The 18,206-nt window shown below is 41.7% G+C and overlaps 1 protein-coding gene across 11 annotated transcripts in view; it reads left to right on the top strand.

The window, feature by feature from the left end:
* The first annotated feature begins 324 nt into the window (after positions 1–324).
* Positions 325–18,206, top strand: part of CELF1 (CUGBP Elav-like family member 1) — a 76,230-nt gene continuing 58,348 nt past the window's right edge. For 4 of the 11 annotated variants that reach the window (XM_047690605.1, XM_047690604.1, XM_047690602.1 and 1 more), the window contains exon 1: positions 327–489. The gene's annotated coding sequence lies outside the window, so the exon portion shown is untranslated. Of the gene's footprint in view, positions 490–17,970; positions 18,108–18,206 lie in introns of those variants that run through there. The other 7 variants (XM_047690609.1, XM_047690610.1, XM_047690611.1 and 4 more) reach the window with 4 other exon arrangements.

Here is an 18,206-nt window from a genome sequence, read left to right as displayed (position 1 = left end):
AGAACTCCTGTGGGTACCGTGCGCAGGGCCAAGAACCTCAGACTCTCAGGCTGGGTCTTCAGACCCTTTGCATCAGTAGCGCTCCGGAGACAAAGAGATGCGCTCCTGCAGCTCCCCGGGCTGAGGGTTCCGCCCGCAGCGCCCAGGGCTTCGGCGCGGCTGCTTCTCCACTCCCCAGCCCAAGGGGGCGCTGTAGCGCCGCGCGCTCCGCTCGGCCCTGCTCGGTGCTCCGCTCGGCTCGGCGCTGCGGGCGGCACCGCGGTGGTACGTTCCCTCTCACCGCCCTCCCCCTCCTCCTCCTCAGCCCTCCCCGCCGGTGGTAGGTGCCGGAAGTGCCGCCATTTTGGGGTGTTCTGCTCTGGCGGCAGCGGCAGCGGCGGCGGGACGCGGAGGCTCCCCCGGGACTCGGCCTCAGCAGCGAGGCGGCGGCGGCGGCTGCGGAGGCGCAGGCAGCAGCTGAGGCAGCGGCGGGCTCAGGTGCAGCCGCTGGTGAGTGCGGTGGCCACGGGTTAACGGGCCGCGGGTGGAGGGAGGGAGGGAGGGAAAGGAGGCAGGAGGAAGGCGCCGCGGGGCGGGTCCGGTCCTGGCGGCCGCGGGTCACAGGGCCCTTCGGGCGCGGCCGCTTCTGGCTCCCCGCGCCCCGGGGGCAGGTCGGCGATCTCCTCCCGCGTGTCGTGGCCCTCCGCTCCCCGGGTCCCGCCGCGCTAATCCGGCGCGTGCCCCCGCGCCCAGGGAGACCCACCCTCCTCGTGGCCTTGCCCTCTTTCTCCGCGCCCTTTGCCTTCACCCTGCGGGCCCCGAGGGCTCCGTTCCCTCCCCAGGGGTAGCTCCACTCTCTTTATTCCGGCCGCCGTGCCAGACCCAGGCTGTCTGCCCGGGACACCCCTTCCTTCCTCCTGACGTCCCACGTGTTCTTGGTGCCGACCCCTGGAGGGGGGCCCAGGACCCCTGCCTTTGTGGGGGTTAGCGCTTCTGTTCGGGAGCCTTGAGAGCCCCCCGCTCCCCGCCCCGGATCTGCTAGGGCCTTGGCTCGCCCTCCCCCCACATCAGGTGCTCACCCAGTCGTGGCCTAGTAGCAGGGCTGGAATCTCGCACCCTAGAGCGCGGAGAGCGCAGTGAAGAGCTTTTTTCTCTAGGGACCTGGCTTTGGATTTAAAGCAGGTGGTGTCTTGGTTGCGGTTTTAGGGGCAAGATGTTGTTTTAATTCTCAGGACTATAGCACAGGTTCCAAGGAGCTTCTCGTGGGTTCAGGCTCATCCTCCTAGTTGACGGGAAGGTGGTGAGGTTTTGGTCGGAGCCTGTTTCAGCAAAATGGAATCTTTTTCTCTCCAGCAGAGTTAATGCTGTACTTTTATTACTCTTTATCCTCGAGTAGAAAGGCTATATAACAGTTTTGAATAGCGGGCGGCAGTGCTTTATAATGCTTGCAGTGTAAGAGGTTACAGATACTCTGCGAATCCTTTACAGGAACTTCTTTTAGAGGTCTTTTCTCTGTCTTTGATTCTTTGTAGATCGGAGAAGCTTTAATTGCATTCTTTCCCCTTTTCCACAAGTGTTGGGTCGGCTCTTTTCCTCGAGTGTGGCGTCTCTTAGAGTGCTATGCAAGTTCAGTTTCTCCTTAACATTCTTGGTGAGGAAGAAGGCGTCTCCACATCGAAACACACCGGGTTTCTTTCTGTTTTAACATTAATGAGTCCACTCGGAAGATCATGAAGTTACCATAGCGTGCATAAACTATTACCCCCCACCGTGCAAGTTTTTATACTCTTCCTAGCTTTACTTACGGTGTGTGGTTTCTGATTATGAATTAGCCAAGATTGAAGCAGTGTTGTTAGTAAAGCAAAGCTGGAGCTTTCAGCTGTTGATTTAACCAGGAAGTTTGTGGTTCCTCCAGTGGTTTTTTTTTCCAAACTCTTGACTGTCCACCACCTGTTTCCATTGAGAATGGCTCTTGGCCCAGAGTGTAGGTCTCAACTTTTCTCCAGTCATTCACTCTTGCACATTAGGTTTTCTTATCCTAGGTGGTATCTAGGCTGAAAATCCATTAGCATGTGGGCCTATTAGAGATAAAATATCTTTTCCCACTCTTGCTTTGCAGAGGAGGAAACTGAGGCCCCCAGAGGTTGTGACTTACTTGCCCAAAGTTACATAGCAAGGATTCTTTTTTTTTTTTTTAAAGATTTTATTTATTTATTTGACAGAGAGAGATCACAAGTAGACGGAGAGGAAGGCAGAGAGAGAGAGAGAGGGAAGCAGGCTTCCTGCTGAGCAGAGAGCCCGATGTGGGACTCGATCCCAGGACCCTGAGATCATGACCTGAGCCGAAGGCAGCGGCTTAACCCACTGAGCCACCCAGGCGCCCCACATAGCAAGGATTCTGAAGAGAGTCTCATCATAAATTAAAAAAAAAACAAGCAGACAATATTAGGAGCAACAATGCAGGATTGCCTGGAATGGCAAGGGCCCTGTGATTGAAGTTAAAAGGCCTGGTGATCCTTGCTTTGTCAGTTGCTGGCTATATAGCCTTGACCAAGTCACTTAACTGTTTTGAGCCTCAGTTTATTCTCATCTGCAAAATGGAGGAAATAGTGTCTGTCTTCCGGGTGCTAATTCAGCTTTAGTGCAGTACGTGTGAAAGTGCCTGTGGTGTAAGAGACAGTGAGATTTTGAGCCAGAATGTTTATTTTTCTAAAGATTTCCACTAAATTTTCTTATTACAGAAGCTATTTTAAAAACTATAGATTCATTATAAAAAATAGAGAAAAGAAATGAAACTCACTCTTAGTCCCATCACTCATAAGTGATTCTTGGTCCTTGGTCTTTATCTTATCCTTTTTTTAATATTAGACAAATGTTTATTATTTTGCCAAAATAAGTTTATCCTACTCACAGTTTAGTGATGTGTTTTGAAGGTTTAATAGTATATGATAGGCATGGTTTAAAAACACAGTTAGTTCATTATTTTTTTAAACAAAATTTTTTTTAAAGATTTTATTTATTTGACAGACAGAGATCACAAGTAGGCAGAGAGGCAGGCAGAGAGAGAGGAGAGATGAGGAAGCAGGCTCCCTGCTGAGCAGAGAGCTGGATGCCGGGCTCGATCCCAGGATCCTGGGATCATGACCTCCGCCGAAGGCAGAGGCTTTAACCCACTGAGCCACCCAGGTGCCCCTAAACAAATTTTTTTAAACAAATTTTAAGTGGTGCTGTGGATTTAATAGCTCCAGCGTATGTGAGGTGGGCCAGTGGATGTCCAGTACAAGCACAGAGAAGTTGCTCTTTCATTTATTTATTTATAAGGTTTTACTTATTTATTTATTTTAGAGAGAGAGCAAGAACACCTGCCTGTGTGGGCAGGGGGAGGAACAGAGGGAGAGGGACAAGCAGACTGCACTCTGAGTGTGGAGCTGGATGCCAGGCTCAATCTCACAAGCCCGGGAACCGGATGCTTAACCTACTGAGCCACCCAGGTGCCCCAGAAAAGTTGCTTTTTAAATTTTAAATTTTTAAATAATTTTTATTTATTGACAAAGAGCACAAGCAGGCGGAGTAGCAGGGAGAGGGAGAAACAGGCTCCCCAAGGAGCAAGGAGCCTGATGTGGGCTACATCCCAGGACCCTGGGATCATGACCTGAGCTGAAGGCAGTCACTTAACCAGCTGAGCCACCAGAGCACCCCGAAGTTGTTCTATTAAACATATGCTGGGATGGAAGAAGAGAAGGAAAGAGAGGGCAGAGATCTAACATTTGTCATATGTCTGCCATGTGAAAAAAAAAATTTTTTTTATGAAGATTTGGACTCTCTAAATGTGCTGAATTCTGTCCCCCTTCCCATGACTGCCACTGCAGTTTCTTTAACTTAATTTTTCTGTGAGATTGGACCTAATAAGGAAGATAAGGAGGGTAGAAGGTGATCGTATGCCTTGGAAAGGGAGGGAAGAGCTGTCACTTGGAGGCCTTAGTGAGGAAGTTAGAGGAAATAGGAGCATAGTCACCACTACTCAGGGCTCAGGGTTCTTTGAACAAATTGCTCTTTTTAAGCCATGGGATCATAACATTTAGGTAAACTATTTCCTCAGCTTTTTTTTTTTTTTTTAAAAAAACAGCTTTATTGAGGTATAATTCATATACCATACAACTCGGTGGGTTTGATCTGTTATTTTATTAATTTTAAAAAATTGTGGCAAAGGCAGCTCTTTCTGCCCACAGGTCCTATCCCTGTACTTTAATAAAACTGCCTTTTTTGCACTGGCCATTTAAACCACTTTTTATATTTGCAATTTTTAAAGAAGATTTTATTTATTTGACAGAAGGCAAGAGAGCACAAGCAGGATGAGCTGGAGAGGGAGAGGGAGAAGCAGGCTCCCTGGAGGGAGCCTCATGCTGGGCTCCAATAGGGCTCCATGTGGGGCTCAATCCCAGGACCCTGGGATCATGACCTGAGCTTGAGGTTCATAACTGAAGGCAGATGAGCTACCCAGGCACCCTGGTGTATTTGTGTTTTTTAATGTAAAAAACAACGTGAAGCTTACTCTTTTTAACTGTTTTTGAGTGTAGTTCTGTGGGATTGAGTGCATTCCCATTGAGGGGAAACATATCTTCAGAACCTTTTTGTCTTGAAAATCTGAAACTTTATACCCAATTAACAACAATTCTCCTTTTTTTCCTTCCCCCAGCCCCTGGTAACCACCCATATGTTTTCTGTTTCTTTTCTTTTCTTACTTATTTTTTTAAAGATTTAATTTATTTGACAGAGAGACAGTGAGAGAGGGAATACAAGTAGGGGGAGTGGGAGAGGGGAAAGCAGGCTACCCGGGGAGCGGGGAGCCCGATGCAGAGCTGGATCCCTAGACCCTGGGCTGGATCCCTAGACCCTGGGATCAAGACCTGAGCCGAAGGCAGACGCTTAACAACTGAGCCATCCAGGTGCTCTTGTTTTCTGTTTCTGTGAATTTGACTGCTTTTCGATACATCATATAAGTGGAGTTATATAGTATTGGCTTTTTGTGACTGGTTTATTTCACTTACCATAATATCTTTAAGGTTCACCCATGTCGTAGTATGTGACAGGATTTCTATACTTCTAGAGGCTCAATAATACTAGGGCACCTGGCTGGCTCATTCGGTGAAACGTGCGACTCTTGCTCTTGAAGTTATTGGTTGGATCCCCATCGGTGTAGAGATTACTTATACTTACGTATAGCACACCCCATATAGGTGTAGAGATTACTTAAAAAAAAAAAGTGATTGATACTCTATTTTATATATATACCACATTTTGTTTATCCATTCATCTCTTGATGGACATGAGTAGTTTGTACCTTTTGACTATTGTGATTAGTGCTGCTGTGCGAGTGCCGATATCTCTTAGAGACCCTTCTTTCGATTCTTAAAATAGCCAGAATTGAGATTGCTGGATCATATAGTAGTTCTATTTTCAATTTTTTGAGGAATCTTCATACGTTTTCCATAGTGGTTGCACTATTTTACAATCCCACCAACAGTGCTCAAGGGTTCCAGTATCCACATCTTTGCCAACATTTGTTATTTTTGTGTATGTGTTTAAATAGTAATAGTAAGGGTGTGAGGTGATACTTTTTTAAATTGAAGTGTAGCTCGTGTTCAATATTATTTTAGTTTCATACGAACAATATGGTAATAGGACATTTATATATATTACTTCATTGTGATTTTGATTTACATTTCTCTTATTAATGCTGTTAATTGAACATCTTTTCATAAGGTTGTTGGCTATTTGTATATTATCATTGGAGAAATACCTAAGTCCTTTGCTCATTTTTGAAATCAGGATATATGATTTTTTTGTTGAGTTGTAGTTGTTTTATATGTTGTGAATATTGATCCTTTGTCAGATACATGATGTGAAGAAACACTTTTTGCCCATGTCTTTTCAGTGTTGATTTTGTCTTTTGTCTGTTTTTGCTTTTGTTATCTATACTTTTGGTGTCTTATCCAAGAAATCACTGCCAGGTCTAATGCTATGAAGTTTTTCCCCTATGTTCTCTTCTAGGAGTTTTATGGTTTTAGGTTTAGGTCATTTTAACTTTTTTTTTTAAGAGTGCAATTTAGTGTTACTAAGTCCTCATCACCACTATTTAAAAAAAAAAGTTTTCTTCATTTGAAACAAAAATTCTGTAACCATTAAGCAATAATACACCATTCTGCCGTCCTTCTAGCCCCTCGTAACCTCTAAACTACTTTCTGTCTTTATGAATTTGCCTCTTCTGATTTCACATAACTGGAATCAGAATATTAGTCCTTTTGTGTATTACTTCACTTACATGATGTTTTCAGGGTTCATCCATGTTGTAGCAGGTATCAGGATGTCATTCCTTTCTGTGGCTGAATTTCTCTACTTTTCTGAGGTCAGGGATGTCTCTTTCATCTTTATTTTTTAAATATTATTTATTTATTTGAGAGTGCATGAGAGACTACAAGGAGGGGGTGGGGCAAAGGGAGAAGGAGAGAGAAACAATCTCAAGCAGTGTCCTCTCTGAGCACAGAACCTGATGTAGGGCTAGATCTTACAATCCTGAGATCATGAACTGAGCCAAAAACCGAGAGTTGGACACTCAACTGAGTGAGCCATTCGGGCGCCCTAGGGGTGTCTCTTTCATCTTGATACCTCATCCTCTCATGGAGCTCTTTCATAAAGGCTAGTGAACTGATTAGAATTCATACTCTTCATGTGGGTTGCCAGTCACAGGGGGATGTCCACTGACATGCAGAACTCTTGAAAATTAAAACATCAGTGTGTGTTAACAGTCTATAATGGTAACCCAAATCATCATTTCTAATTCTAGTCTAATTATGATTTCCAGTCTTTTTTTTTTTTTTTTAAAGATTATTTATTTATTTGACAGACCAAGATCACAAGTAAGCAGAGAGGCAGGCAGAGAGAGAAGAGGAAGCAGGCTCCCTGCTGGGCAGAGAGCCTGACTTGGGGCTAGATCCCAGGACCCTGGGATCATAACCTGAGCTGAAGGCAGAGGCTTTAACCCACTGAGCCACCCAGGTGCCCCACGATTTCCAGTCTTTGAATGTACATCATTTTCAGAATATTTTGTTGTGTGCAGAAAGTGTCACATGAACGGAAGAAGAGTAAAGAATAGCCCAATTTCTGCCTTTGCTTTATAACTTCAGTAGTTTTGTTAGAGGTGGATTGATAACCGGGGATTCCATATTGTGTAGAGGTAGGCTTTGTTGTTGTTATTGTTTAATAAACATAGCATTTAATGGTCTAGTTAGAATAAATAACTAATACTTTCAGGAAAAGAGCATTTTGAAGGTAATCATAAGGCCTCCTGGTTTGTTTCAGTATGAACAAAACTATTGAGTATTCTCATGCATAAAAGCCTTTAAGTTGAGCGACTTCTTGCCTTTTTTTTTTTTTTTTTGAGGTTCATAACTGATTTTGATCTGCTTATCTACTTTTCTTCTCTTTGCTTTTTGGACTTAGCCTCCCACTCCATTTTCCTCCTCTCTAGTTATCAAGGGAATTTTAATGCTAGTCCGTGGGGTAGGAATGAACTGTAAGTTTTATTCAGTCAGCGATTGTCTCAAAGAACTATTACAGTCCTCACAGTGCTTAACACATGGGACTTTATTTAGTGTCAGGGAGGACATACATACTTTCTTTTCAAACAACATGAAAACATTCTTTTGTTCAAAACTGTTTTTTTGATTTTTGGTTATTTTTATAGTTAGAATATATTATGAAAGTATATTTCAGAAGTATAATTTGAACCAGAGATTAAATCCAATGTAGTTTTTCTGAAGGGACTTTTTTTTTTTTTTTTTTAAGATTTTTATTTGTTTATTTGACAGATCACAAGTAGGCAGAGAGGCAGGCAGAGAGAGAGAGGAGGAGGAGGCAGGCTCCCTGTTGAGCAGAGAGCCCGATGTAGGGCTTGACCCCAGGACCCTGGGATCATGACCTAAGCAGAAGGCAGAGGCTTTAACCACTGAGCCACCCAGGCGCCCCTGAACGGGACTTCATTTTTATTAAAAAACTTTATTGGGGCGCCTGGGTGGCTCAGTGGGTTAAGCCTCTGCCTTTGGCTCAGGTCATGATCTCAGGGTCCTGGGATCAAGCCCCGCATGAGGCTCTCTGCTCAGTAGGGAGCTTGCTTCCTCCTCTCTGCCTGCCTCTCTGCCTGCCTCTATGATCTCTCTCTCTGTCAAATAAATAAAAGTAAAACAAAAACAAAAAAAACCCCCACAAACGTTATTTATTTGAGAGAGCGAGTGAGTGAGTGCATGGGGGAAGGAGTAGAGGGAGAGGGACAAGCAGACTCTGTGCTGAGCAGAGCCAGATGCAGAGGGCTCGGGACTCAAGCTCAGGACCCCAAGATCATGACCTGAGCGGAAAGCAAGAATCAGTCTAACTGACCCAGGCACCCCTTTGAATGGGACTTCTCAAAAAGGCCAAGGTTGATTGCTGTTAGTATTATCCTGTATTTACCTGCATATTTCTTCCTAGAGGTGCTGTGGCATGCTGAAGTGGTCAAGTAAAATAGAAACAAGAAATTTGTTAAAACCTGGAAAATTAGTCTCCCCATAATTGAGATTTGATCTTTGATTTTCTTGTCCTTAAAATGGAAACTTGTGGCTTCAAAGAATGATGTGATTTGAATGAGATTTATAACCATAGCCTGGGAGGGATAGGTGTAGTGTGACTTCTCTGGTCAATGACCTTAAAAATTGGTACCTTCACTGTGTCACTGTTAACATTTCTGGGCCTGTTTTTCCGTCTTTAAACGGAGATAACAACGTGGAATGGTGATGTGAGAATTAATCGAGATGCTTAGCACTGAGCAATGCCTGGTAAAGTGTTGATAATGTTATTTTTTTCATCTGTAAAAATGGGCATATATTTATCTCATGAGTCAGTCACACAGTTCAACCAAATGAAAAGCACAGTTAAAATGGTTAGCCAGGGGGCGCCTGGGTGGCTCAGTGGGTTAAAGCCTCTGCCTTCAGCTCAGGTCATGATCCCAGGCCAGGGTCCTGGGATGGAGCCCCACATCGGGCTCTCTGCTCAGCAGGGAGCCTGCTTCCTCCTCTCTCTGACTGCCTCTCTGCCTGCTTGTAATCTCTGTCTGTCAAATAAATAAATAAAATCTTTAAAATGGTTAGCCAGGGCCATACATAAACAGGCAGTAAGTAAGTTAGTGTTCATTTTGTTTCCCCTTTGGGGTGTATTTTGTTTCACATTTTCTTTTGAGCTGGCTTAAGGGATAAGATTGTTACCTAAAGTCCAATTTGTGCATCTGAAATGTTTTGCTGCACACGGCATCCTTCCCCAAAGAACCTTTGAGCTCATTGTTCCCTCTGGAATACTTGGGTGATGTGGTTTCCTAGATTCATCTTCACTGTATTTCTCACATGAGAATCTGTTGATAGGAGTCTCCTATATTCATAGAAAACTTGAAGAATACAGGTGAGAATATTACTGGATTTGTAATAGGATCACCTGGGTCTCTTTCTAATTAGGTAACTAGTTTTAGGCATGGAGGGAGAGAAAGTGGGCTCTAATATTTAGAGTAGTAATGTAGATGAAAGAGTTAATTATAATCAGTTTAGTTGTTTGCTTTGTAAACTATGTTGTAGGGAGAATCCTTACTTGAGCTTTGTAATTTGCTACTATTACCATTTACTTGATGAGTTCTTGGTAATTGTAACTTTGTCCTTGTCATGAAATTGGCTGTTAAAAATTTTTTTTTCTAAGATTTTATTTGACAGAGCATGAGCTAGAGCAAGTGAGAAAGAGCACAGGCAGGGGGCAGGGGCAGAGGGAGAAAGAACACTCCCTGAGCCCAGTACCTGACTGGGCTCCCAGGACCCTAGGATCGCTTGACCTGAGCTGAAGGCAGGCGTTTAATGGACTTACCCACCCAGGGGCTCCTAAAGTGTCTTTTTTTTTTCCCCCCCTTTTAAAGATTTTATTTATTTATTTGACAGAGAGAGAGCACTCCAAAGAGGGAACACAAGTAGGGGCAGTGGGGAGGGGGAAGCAGGCTCCCTACCGAGTAGGGAACCCATGCGGGGCTTGATCACAGGACCCTCAGATCATGACCTGAGCTGAAGGTAGATGCCTAACCACTGAGCCACCCAGGTGCCCCCTAAAATGTCTTTAAAGTAGAGGTTTCCTTACAGAATTAATCAGCAGAACTGTTACATAGTTTTTAATTTCTGCTGTGTAATGGAGGCCATGTGTGTATATGTTCTTTTTAAACTTATTTGAATTCCAGAACTGTAAAATTTTTCAAGAATGTTTTATATGTGTCATAAAATTCATATTGACTTAACATTTTTTCTGCTAAGGATTCTCCCAAAAATTTTATCTGCTAGGCCAGAGGGATAAATATCAAAAATTTTTAAGGCATTGAGGCATGGGTGTTTTGTTTTTTTTTTCCTTCAGACTGACCATTGTTTTACCTCTTTTTTTTTTTTTTTTTTTTTAAGTATGCTCTGTACCTGATGTGGGGCTTGAACTCACAACCCTGAGATCAAGAGTCCTGTGCTCTACTGACTGAGCCAGCCAGATGCCCCTGATTGTTTTAAAAAAAATTTATTATACAGAGAACATGAATTTTGTAAATATAAAAAGTAACATTAAAATTAGAAATTTTTTTTCCCCCTCAATGAGAAAACCTAGTTAGGGGAAACTTTGAGTGCTGCATAAGTTATTTCAGTTTCTAAAATGATGAAAGCATTTTATATCTTAGAACTTTGTGAAGTTCTGATGGAACCCTCTAGCAGCTGACCTCCCCACTTTAAGGGAAATAGACTCACTTTCAGAACAGCTTTTGGATTGTAATATTTTGATATTTTTTTCCTCCACTTAGAAAATAATGGCAGCAAATATAAGGAAAAATGGTGAGCTCTAGTTTAGAGACTACAGTGAGATCTGATGGATCTCACTTAATTTTAATATGCCACTTTGGGATGTATTCATAGGTGCAGAGTGGCTTTAGAAGGAACTGTTCACTAACTCTCTGACCTCTGTAGACTGCCAACTCTTCTTTTAATAGCTGTGTTCAGCTTTGACAAAATGGAGTTGAATATCACTTTTGCCCCATGTTGAAACTCCACTGATACTTTATTTTCAAGTTGGGAAATGTCTTTCATTTGGGGATTATACAAAATGAAGTTTTTTGGTTCCAAAGCTGTTCAATTTTAGAGTGTTATACTTTTAATTTTGGAAGGTCAGTAGTCTCCATTTACATGACATTGCTACTCTTCAGCAAAAGAATCACTAAATTAGAAACTGTCACCACTTTCTCATTGTTCTTTTACCTTTTTTTTTTTTTTTTTCCCCTGTGAGATTGAAGCAAGCTGTCACTGAGACTGGGGGAATGTGTGATATTTGGGCGATAATGTGGGGTAACTAAGTCTACAGTGAGTAGACTGTCTTTTTTAACCCAATATTATTTGGACATCTTTTAAGTTTTTGCTAGTTTGTTTTGTACAGATAATTTACTGTAGGCTTTTCCCAGTTTCTTTGTGCTTGTAGCTTTTGTGTGTGGAAAACTTTCCTCTTTTCCTCCAGTCCCCTCCCTCCACACTACCATCACATAGCTTGGCTACTATTTCTTTCTCTCCTGCATGACTTCTGTTTGTGTGATGCTGCCAGTTACCATGCTAGGTTGGTGGGATATTACTAGTGAGAAACACCTCTGTCTCCTGTTGGCCACCTGCCTGATTCTGAATGCTGCTGTCTGAGCAAGAATCTTAGGGGTCTGGAGAGTGAAAGGAAGTCAGGGTAGTGGTGACTAGCAACTTGAAAATGTGTAACTGACATCATCAGCTAGCTGGTTATTAGCTGCATATTGAAGCAATACTGTGTTGTGATCATATAGTCACTTTAAGCCTTAGAGCAGGTTTTCAACAAGGATGTTTCACTGAGGTTGTTTATGTGGTAAAATACTATTTCTTAGGTCCGTAGTTCTTAGATGGCTAGAGCAAGAGGAGCAAGCATTGCATTTTTCTTTTGTCAGCCCTTCCCTGCTCATGGTCCAATTTCTGTTTGTCATTTAGTGCACAGTTTTTCATGAAGCTTTTTCTGTCCATCCATTCCAGTACTGTATCGTAGGATATTATTTAACATTTACTAGACACATTTTTTTTTTTAAAGATTTTTATTTATTTATTTGACAGAGAGAGATCACAAGCAGGCAGAGAGGCAGGCAGAGAGAGAGGAGGAAGCAGGCTCCCTGCTGAGCAGAGAGCCGGATGCGGGGCTCGATCCCAGGACCCTGAGATCATGACCTGAGCCGAAGGCAGCGGCTCAACCCACTGAGCCACCCAGGCGCCCCGACACATTTTTTTTTTTTTTTTTAAAGATTTTATTTATTTATTTGACAGAGAGATCACAAGTAGGCAGAGAGGCAGGCAGAGAGAGAAGAGGAAGCAGGCTCCCTGCCGAGCAGAGAGCCCAATGCGGGGCTCGATCCCAGGACTCTGAGATCATGACCTGAGCCGAAGGCAGCGGCTTAACCCACTGAGCCACCCAGGCGCTCATACTAGACACATTTTTTCATTTCAGCAAGATTTTTAAGCTTTTTGAGCATGGAGATTGCTTTACTGCTTAGTGTATTATGTAACTTAAAAAAAAATTTTTTAAAAGATTTTATTTATTCATCTGTCAGAGAGAGCACAAGCAGAGGAGCGGCAGGCAGAGGGAGAAGCAGGCTGCCCGCTGAGCAAGTAACCTGATGTGGGACTCGATCCTAGCTAGGGACTCGATCCTAGCTAGGACCATTGGATCATGACCTGAGCTGAAGGCATTCACTAAACCAACTGAGCCACCCTGATGTCCCCCCAAAATTTGTTTTAAAGTAAGCTTTAGGCCTAATGTGGGGGCTTGAACTCAGGACCCCAAGGTCAAGAGTCACATGCTTTCCTGACTGAGCCAGCCAGATACCTTGTGTATTATATAACATTTGAGGAGTTAGGCATATAGTCCCTACACTAATTATACTCTGACCTAACCCTCCTTGTAACAGCTTATTGGACCGGAGGTAGACGCTTAACTCAAGCAGGGCAAATCCATTCTCCTAGGAATTTGAGGTTATGACTGAGATTTAAGTCTGTCAGTCTCTCTCTCTTTTTTTTTTTTAAGGTTTTATTTATTTATTTGAGAGAGAGAACATAAGCAGGGAGGAGGGCCAGAGGGAGCCCAGTGCAGGGGGCTCCATCCCAGAACCCTGGGATCATGTCCTGAGCCGAAGGCAGATGCTTAACCATCTGAGCCAGCCAGGCACCCCGAGATTTAAGTCTTTAGAGAACAAACAGATAACCTAAAAGCATAGAACATGAAACATAGGGGAGCCTGGGTGGCTCAGTGGGTTAAAGCCTCTGCCTTCGGCTCAGGTCATGATCCCAGGGTCCTGGGATCGAGGCCAGCATTGGGCTCTCTGCTCAGTGGGGAGCCTGCTTCCCCCTCTCTCTCTGCCTGCCTCTCTGCCTACTTGTGGTCTCTCTCTCTCTCTGTCCAATAAAAATAAATAAAATCTTAAAAAAAAAAAAAACATGAAACATAATCATGTGTCAGGAAGCAGTGAAGGCCAGTCTGCAAGGAGGGATAATTAAGTAGATTCATCCTGAAAGAAGTATAGATGAGAAATGCACTTCTGGAGACAAAGGCAGCCATCTGCATGCAGACTGGAAACCTCAGTGCTTAAACCCTTTCCGAGTATGGCCTGTTGTACTTTCTGCCTTTGGATTCTTTGAGATACTCCGGTATCCTTTCAATTAATTCCCTTTTTTTTTTTTTTTTTTTGCTTAGGCTAGGTTGAAGGTTTCTTTTAGTTACAACCAAAAGCTTTGAAAAGCGCATAGAGCTCTAACATATCTTAAATTCATTTGAATTTTAGAATAGTCAGGCCTAGGATCATGGCTCTTTGGAAGATTGCCCTTTGTCCCCAATATGCGTCCCCCACCCCCTGTACTCCCTTAGGCTGCTTGAGGGCTTGGCTCCTCTGTCTGTGGTATAGATTTCCACCTATGTTGTAGCTTTTGGTTTATAGAGCACTCTCTGGTGCTTTGCCAAATCAAGATTGAGATTTTCTTTTTACATGTTTTAAATGATTGTTTAGTTTATTTAGTTTCTTTGCTTAGATTATTCATTTTTTTCAGCATATGTGACTGATAATAAAATAATAACTGGTATTTCAGATAGGTACTTAAGGTGAGTCATCATTTTAAAATAATTTTTTGTGAGGCATATGGATTAAGTTCTTTTCTAGTTGAGTAACACGTTTGTTTTAGTTCCTGATTGTTTCCTCTTAAGGAAGGTTGATGGACTTGAATGGGATACAATAATGTGAGTTGAATGGCAGTTGAGACTTTAAACAAAGGGTAATGGTGAGTGGCTGTGTGCCCAGCTGATGGAGTCTGTCTGGTCCGGGCTCAGTTAGTAACTTCATGAATGATCTGTAATAGGAGCATCACAGTGGTGTTTTTCTCTTTGAGAAATGTTAATGAGGGAGAGAGGGAAGATCTGAGAAAGATCTTAAGTTTAAGGCTTCTAATTTTTTTCTTCCTGTGATCATTTGGTATTTATTAAGTTGAAGGACTTTATTCCAGAAAAACATAAAAGTTAACCTCTGATGTTAAGGAACAGGAATTAAGAGACTAGAGACAGCTTTGAAATGTGGGTTAGCATACAACCAGGAAGGAGTGAATTTGCAAGGTAGAAAGAACTGGAAGATATTATTTCACAATGGAGGCCAACCGAATTGTTGTGACTGTGTACCTGACTAACCAGTGCTGCCCCTTCATGGAGTGCATGTATGATATTGAGCTTAATGCTCTGCAGAGAGGAAGTTTTATTGTCCTCACTGGTATTGGGCCCTTGTACAAAGTAGAGACTTGATAAATATTTTTTAAATATTCCATGTTTGGTTGAATGGCACTTTAATTTGTTTTGAGACCGTTCAATACAGAGGAATAGGAAGAAAATCTTTTAAAATTGTAATTCTAAGAATTTCGTTTGTTCACATCATTGTCTTTTGAAGATAATCAGTACTTCAAGGAGTTTTCTGAAAAAAATGTAAGAAGCTTCCCATTGAAAGACATTAAGTTGGTAAGATTTGTACTGTACAGGCCTTTGTGTACCTCTGTAATCTTGAAACCTCATATTGTATATTGGCTGAAAAATCAGAAGGCTCCTAGACAGTCCTGATTCTGGCTGTTTTCTCTAGCTCCAGAGAATAAGAAAAGGGGAATCTGATACTGCTGGCAGCCTGTGCTCTCTTGCTTTTCTGGGCCAAGAAATGCATTTAAAAATAAAATCAAGGAAATTGTAAACCAGTAGTAAAAATGGATAAAGCACTCAGGAGTTTGGTTCCTCTCATGTCTTGTGGCCTGAGTCTCTCTTTTTTCAAGCCTTTAGGCTGGTATTAAACTAATACGGCAAAACTGGCTTTGTCCTTCTGTACTTCCCCTTTAAGATTTACGGGAAATAATCATGGAAAGACACCAGGTTTATTATTTATTTGTTTTTATCATATACTGTTTCTGTTTAATACCCTCTGGATACATTTACAAGTGCAATTAAAAAAAAAAAGCTTACACACTTCTTTATTGAAATCCAGTGCTATTTTTATTTATTACTGTTCATTTGTCTGGTGTAACTTTGCTCTGGCCTAAGTAAAACCTAGAGAAAGACTTCCTTCTTTTCCAGGAAGCATACAACTTAGAAAAATGTTTTCTTTTGAATTCTGACTGCTCCGACTTCTATGAACAAACCAGATCCACAGATCAGTTTGTAAATGATCTGTTTTCTTAAGGTATCTTCTAACAGAATGGGTCTCAGAGGAAGCTGAATGGCAGCACACATTTAGCTGGGAGTAGCAGTTCATCTCCCTGACATATGTCCCCTTTGTCCACACACAGCAGTTTTGGAGGCAGGCTTGGAATTTAAATGTACACTTCTCTGTTCTGGTTCAGTTTGTCTTATTTAATCCATTTTACTTATTACATTCTGTATGCCGATATATTTCTAATATAATCATATAGAAACTTGCTTTGGAGAACTCTGAAGTCTTGATGGCAAAAATTCTAAATATATTGTAAGCAAAATGGTGATCTTGAAAGAAATAGTATACATAGGTCACTGAAACTATTGAGTCTGTATTTGTTTTGTGAATGGGGGAAGGTTAAGACTTGAATATATTTAATTCTTTTGCAAGAGAGTCACTAAACAGTTTCTAATATTTCTTCAACATTGTATACTACATGATAATATTTCTTGAAGATAGCTTGCTGAAGAAAAATTCAATCAGCTTTCTGAATTGCCAGATCCAGAACATCAAAAAATGCTTTGGACAAAAAAAAAAAAAAAAGGCCTGCTGGATCCACCCCCAGGAATCCTAGTGGGTCCCCATGGTAACAGCCTCCTTGCTTACAACTTGTCACTGTGTAACTGTCACTGGAGTTCAGAGAAAAGCCAGTATATCAAGAACTGTGCGGCATTAACTACTCCTTGATAAAATGCTCTTGCACATTTGAAAGGAGACAGAAATAGACAGTTAAAGGTTTTAATTTTTGTGTTCCATTAATTAGATGCTTTAAAAAGCTGCCTAATTATGGTAAGGTGCAGCAGTGGGAAGGTGGGCAAGGCATAGGAGGAAGCCATAGGCTCAGAAGGTTAGAATCTTTAGAGATTTTTCTTCTCTAATCCTTTCATTTTGCAAATGAGGTGTAAGTGAAATGCCTTACTTAGGTTCATAGAAAAGCGGAAGCAAGATTCCAGCCTAGGCCTTCTAAATTTTCCAGCATAATGTTCTCTTGTCTCTACTCACACCTTGCGTTTACTATGCCTCTACTTTTCATAAATGAAATCTCAATTTCTGAGGTTAGGAAAGGACCTTAGAGGTTATGCAGAGAAACTTTCTATCCATCAAAGGAGTCCCTTCTGCACCATCTTGGGCATGCAGCCTCTGCCTCTTCCCTCAAGTGGGGGTTTTATCTTTAGTTAGCAAGAACCCCACTGCCTGAGTTCAGAGAAGATAATTTTATGTGGGAAATTTTAAAGCTTATATGCTTTATTTTTCTCCTCTAATAAAATAGCAGTTGAAAACCAGACCTGAATGTTTTTCATTAACCTCTTTAGCTCCATTTAAGTCTTGCTTGTCAGCCGTGACAAGGCAGATAATTCTTTAAAAGAATTATGTCCTGCCTAAACCCTACAACTTTGAAAAGGCAATGCCATATTTGGAACAAGCTTGTCTTCTAATGGGTGGAAGGGAAGAGATTGATAAATACTATATTCAGCTTAAAGTATTTTATAAGATGCTAAATAAGATGAAATTGATTGTAAGCTAGAGTATCAAAAGAGGCCTCAATATATTTTAAAAGCAAAATCAAAGCCAAATAGGCAAGTGGGTTTGTATTTTTGTGGTGCATTTATGAATGCTTTTGTATAGAGTAGGTTCACTTACATAAAGTGAATTTTGGGTTCAGAACCAACATTTTTAAAGTAATTATTAATCACATATGACAAAAAAGCAGTTTCTGGTCTGTTTTTTGGATGTTCTGTTGCTTAGTATGCCAGTCATCAAATGCCTTTGTCAGAGAGGGTTAGAGCTTTTATTTCACTTTTCCTCTTTCAGAATTGCTTGAAAGGTAGTAATAGGTAAACATCTAAGATTATAAGCTTCAGGGGTGCCTAGCTGCCTTAGGCGGTGGAGCACATGACTCTTGATCTTGGGGTCATGAGTTCAAGCACCATGTTGAGCCATAGAGCCTACTTAAAAAAAATTATTAGCCTGAGATTTTTTTTTTTAAATACCTTTTAAGAAAAGCACACATGCATATTTTCTAAGATATACAGAAATGTTTTCAGTTTCTCATAACACAGATATTTTTTCCTCGAAGAATTTACCATACCTAAAAATGGAGAATTTGGCTCCAAGATTAACTTTTCTTTTTGTCTTACCAGAAAATTAAAGTGAAAATGCTGTTGGCAGTCTTTTGCTGTCTTGACTTCAACACAGTAGAGAATGCTATAATGAAAATGTGGCTGAGTTTTTAATATTCTGGAATTTCATGACCACCAGCACTTGTTGTGCAGCCAAGGTAATTAAGGTAATCAAATATTTTAGTCATTAGTAGGTATGTCCTGGCTCTTAAAAGAAATCTCTGATCCTAACTTTATGCCCTGTGCCCTTCCCCTTT

The sequence above is a fragment of the Lutra lutra genome, chromosome 10 (assembly GCF_902655055.1).
Source record: "Lutra lutra chromosome 10, mLutLut1.2, whole genome shotgun sequence".
NCBI lineage: Eukaryota > Metazoa > Chordata > Mammalia > Carnivora > Mustelidae > Lutra > Lutra lutra.
The sequence above is the reverse complement of the archived record's forward strand: the minus strand, read 5'-3'. Positions and strand labels throughout refer to the sequence as shown.